Source organism: Trachypithecus francoisi, unplaced genomic scaffold (genome assembly GCF_009764315.1).
Source record: "Trachypithecus francoisi isolate TF-2019V2 unplaced genomic scaffold, Tfra_2.0 Lachesis_group8, whole genome shotgun sequence".
Lineage (NCBI taxonomy): Eukaryota > Metazoa > Chordata > Mammalia > Primates > Cercopithecidae > Trachypithecus > Trachypithecus francoisi.
Genome location: NW_022681473.1, coordinates 7218472 through 7223129, shown reverse-complemented (window position 1 = coordinate 7223129; position 4658 = coordinate 7218472). Strand labels below are relative to the sequence as shown.

At 47.3% G+C, this 4658-nt stretch overlaps 1 long non-coding RNA gene across 1 annotated transcript; it reads right to left on the bottom strand.

The window, feature by feature from the left end:
• Nucleotides 1–2038: 2038 nt before the first annotated feature.
• Nucleotides 2039–4406, bottom strand: LOC117081064. The gene is made up of 3 exons (XR_004436073.1): nucleotides 4216–4406; nucleotides 3727–3870; nucleotides 2039–2304 (listed from the first exon to the last, which is right to left on the bottom strand). It is a non-coding gene; the product is annotated as an uncharacterized LOC117081064 (long non-coding RNA).
• Between the last annotated feature and the right edge of the window lie 252 nt (nucleotides 4407–4658).

Sequence of the window (4658 nt, the reverse complement as noted above, 5' to 3'; positions counted from 1 at the left end):
GTAGGCAGATAAAATGGTACCACCTTTGGAGGAGGCAATTTGGCTGTAAGTTTTCTTTTCTTTCTTTTTTTTTTTTTGGTGAGACAGTCTTGCTCTGTTGCCCAGGCTGGAGTGCAGTGCCACAATCTTGGCTCACTGCAACCTCTGCCTCCCTGGTTCAAGCAATTCTCATGCTTCAGCCTCTGGAGTAGCTGGGACTATAGGAATGTGCCACCAAGAAACAAGGGGAACAAAGAAGTCATTGCTCAGCTTTGGATTTGACCTGATCTGCACCATACCTGGCTAATTTTCCTATTTTTAATACAGACAGGATTCCACTGTGTTGACTAGGCTGGTCTCAATCTCCCGACCTCGTGATCCACCTGCCTCAGTCTCACAAAGTGCTGGGATTATAGACATGAGCCACCACACCCAGCCTATAACTTTTAAGATAAAAACACACATGCCCAGTGTGTTCCTTGCTGCATTATTTGTAATACCAAAAATCAGAAAAATCCTTAGTCCATTGATAGGAGACTAGGATGCACACACACAATGAAATACTCTGTGATTAACAAAAAAGCCTGAGGCGTGCTTACAGTGCAAATAGAGCAACGATCCCAGTTAACACAGCAGCACTCATGTGCCAACCTCTCTCAAAATGTAATTTTCACAACTCTGTGAGTTAATTACTATTAGTATCCCCATTTTACAGATGAGAAAAACTGAGGCAGAGAGGGGTTAAGTAACTTTTTCAAGATTGCACACTTAATAAATAGCAGAGTGAGGATTTGAACCCAAGTAAGCTGCTCTAAACAACAACAGACTGGGTGCAATGGCTGAGGCCTGTAATCTCAACACTTTGGGAGGCCAAGATGGGAGGACCCCTTGAGCCCAGGAGTTCAAAACTAGCCTGGACAATACAGTGAGACACCCATCTCTACCAAAAAAAAGTTTTTTTCATTAGCTGGACGTGGTGGTACACACCTGTAGTCCCAGCTAATTGGAAGCCTGAGGCAGGAGGATCACTTGAGCCCAGGAGGTCGAGACCAGCCTGGGCAACATAGCAAGACCATGTCTCTACAGAAAAAAAAAAAAATTAGCAGAGCATGGTGGCACATGCCTGTAGTCCCAGCACTTGGAAGGCTAAGGAGGGAGGATCCTTTGAACACAGGAGATTGAGGCTACAGTGAGCTATCATCACATCACTGCATTCCAACCTGGGTGATGGAGCGAGACCGTGTCTCAAAAATAAAAATAAAAACCTCGACCACCAACTATATACACTCACACACACGAACTCACCCACACAAATCTGTGTGCATATGCATACATATATGCACACACATAAACAACTCCTGAAAGGTCTCCACAGCCCAGCAACCTGACAAGTATCTTGCCTTTCCAGGGCAAACTGGGAGGATGGGGGAGCGGATAGGACTTTGACCAGATCTGCATGGAAGAGTATTATTTTGATTCTGTGGTTGTTTTTTGTTTTTCCTTTCATTCCTCTCTTCCCTGCAGCTGCTCTACTCGCAGCACACAGACGCTGCCCACTGGACGGGCTCTCCCAGCACTACCTCCAGGGAGGGCGGATGCAGGGGAACAAAGAAGTCGTTGCTAAGCTTTGGGTTTCAAATTAGACTTTTTCAAAGCCCATAACAGAAACAATGGCCTTGAGAACAAGCCTCCCATGTAGGAGCCTTTCACGGCTGGGCTGTTGAGGGAGAAGAGGTTTGTTGAGAAAAGAGCCACAGGCTCACAGCCAAAGGTGTACAGCAGCCACATAGGAATGGAAGAAGCTAGGGGCAGGCAGGCACATTTTCCTGCTCCTGAGGTAGCCTGAGGCCTTGCCCCAACCCGACATTCTCTCCATGCCCACCTCCCCAGGCCCTGCCCCTGGGAGTGCTGAGTGCCTTCTAGTCCCTGGGAGAGTAACTTAGCCATGCCCAATAAAACCAGAAATAAAAAAAAAAAAAACCCAGAAAGGTCAGGAGGCTGAGTCTAGGTCGTCAGGCCTCAGGAAGCTGCAGGGGGATCCCCTGCCACCACGCTTGTATCCCACGGAGATGGAGGAGCTTCCAAACGTTTCTGCAGCCTCCTAAGAGGACCTGGCACCAGGAAGGGAGGCTGCTACCTGCCCTCTTGTGGTCTGCCTACCTGTTAACAGAGGCCTCGTCAGGCCCTGGCCAGCAGGGACCGAGGTCAATGTCCAGGAGCTGAGGGGCAAGTGGCCCTCAGGGGGAGGACAGAGAAAGGTGTGGGGACTAGGTTCCCCCTTCCTGATGCTGGGACCAACTTAAACCTGCGGTGCTTGGCTTTGCCCTGGGACAAGAGGAGAAGGGGTAGGGAGAATAAATGGTTTCATGAAATTCAGTGGGTTGACAAAATAGAATAGAATCAAATCAAATAACTGAGTATTACTTTAAGAAACTTTTGCTACATGATTATTGATTAAATGTTGTGCTGGCTTCAAAGTGTACCAGGTTTCCTACTGTTAGTCAAGGCCAAACATGTGAGAAAAACTTTCTCAAAGACTACAAAAAGTCTCCGTGTAGGTCCGGCTGGTGAGATGAGTTTGGTTATTAGAGAGTTAGAAAGGGTTACATTTTATACCAACTCTTATCTTTAGGATCTTAAACTACAGCCATTTGTTTGATTTTTGGCACAGTGAGGATATAAATGTATTACTTCTGTAATTTAAAAATGTTACTGGCCAGGTTCTGTGGCTCCCAGCACTTTAGGAGGCCAAAGCGGACAGATCACCTGAAGTCAGGAGTTCAAGACCAGCCTGTCCAACATGGCGAAACCCTGTCTCTACTAAAAATACAAAAAAAAAAAAAATTAGCCAGGCATGGTGGCAGGCACCTGTAATGCCAGCTACTCCAGGGGCCAAGGCACAGAACTGCTTGAACTCGGGAGGCAGAGGTTGCAGTGAGCCAAGATTGTGCCACTGCACTCCAGCCTGGGCAACAGAGCAAGACTCTGTCTCAAAATAAATAAATAAACAAATAAAGTTACTGATTGTCCCTGACATCAAAAAGGGATTAGTGGGCTCAACAGGAACAGGGTTGGCCATTGTGATAGGGGATGGTAGGAGAATAAACCCCTTCCTTCTTTAAGTCGGTGTCTGAGGAGTTTTGTCTGCCTCTCGTCCTGCTACAATAAAACAGGTTGCAGTAAAGAAGCCGGCTAAAACCCACCAAAACCAACATGGCAATAAGAGTGGCCTCTGTTCTTCCTCACTGCTACACTCCCATCAGCACCATGAGTTTACAAAATGCCATGGCAATGCCAGGAAGTTACCCTATATGGTCTAAAAAGGGGAGGCATGAATAATCCACCCCTTGTTTAGCATATCATCAAGAAATAATCTCATGCCTGTAATCTCAGCACTTTGGGAGGCCGAGGCAAGCAGATCACTTGAGGTCAGGAGTTCAAGAGCAGCTTGGCCAACATGGTGAAACCCTGTTCCTACTGAAAATACAAAAATGTAGCCGACTATGGTGGTGCACACCTGTAATCCCAGCTACTCAGGAGGTTGAGACAGGAGAATTGCTTGAACCTGGGAGGCGGAGGTTGCAGTGAGCCGAGATCGTGACACTGCACTCCAGCCTGGGCGACATAGCGAGACCCCATCTGAAAAAAAAAAAAAGGACCATAAAAATGGGCAACCAGCAGCCCTTGGGGCTGCTCTGCATATGAAGTAGGCATGCTTCTGTTTCTTTACTTTCTTAATAAACTTACTTTCACTTTATAGACTCGTCCAAATTCTTCCTTGTGCAAGATCCAAGAAGCTTCTCTTGGGGTCTGGACCAGGACCCATTTCCGGTAACACCATGGGCAGTGATTGGGTCACTCAACTCCAGCCTAGAGCAACAGAGCTAGACCCTGTCTCAAAAAAAAAAAAAAAAAAAAAAAGAGAGAGAGAGAATTTTAAGACAGCAACAGCAGAGCATTAACCATGTACTGGGCCCTGTGTGCAAGCCCAGGTTTTACACCTGTGAAGCCAACCCTAAAGAGAGGTTCAGGATGGAGGCCTTGAACTAGATACAGAGGTCAGGCATCCGTGTGTACTGCAGGCTGGAGTCATCATATGTGCTCATGCACAGAGGTAGGCACGCAAACAACCAGTTCAAACAGCAAGCAGAACACAAGCAGACAGGAAATAGAGTTGCAAAGGCAGAGAGATTAGTTCCATAGAAAGAGTCAGTAAAGAAGCCGGCTAAAACCCACCAAAACCAAGATGGCAATGAGAGTGGCCTCTGTTCGTCCTCACTGCTACACTCCCATCAACACCGTGACGGTGCATTCAGCACAGGTGAGGAATGAGCAGGCATCAGAGATGCATTCTTAGCTGTCAATATCCCTAACTCTTCCCCTCTTCAAGGGCAGGCTTCAGCAGCCATGTTCATATGTATCACCTGACCCCCACTCTCTTGGCCACCGTGGGTTGGAGGAGGGCTGATCACCTGACCCAAGCCAGCCAATCAGAGCTCTCTCCTGACACTAGCTCAGGTTGAAGTTGTGAAAATGTTAATTGGGGGAGCTGTGGCTGGCAAAGGAAAAAGGAAAGTGAAGGGCACTTAGGCTTATAATGGTCTCTCCAACCCTGATCCTGTCCTTTATGGACATTTGGCTGCGCTGCTGCCTTGAGGTGCATTGCAATGCTGGATCTT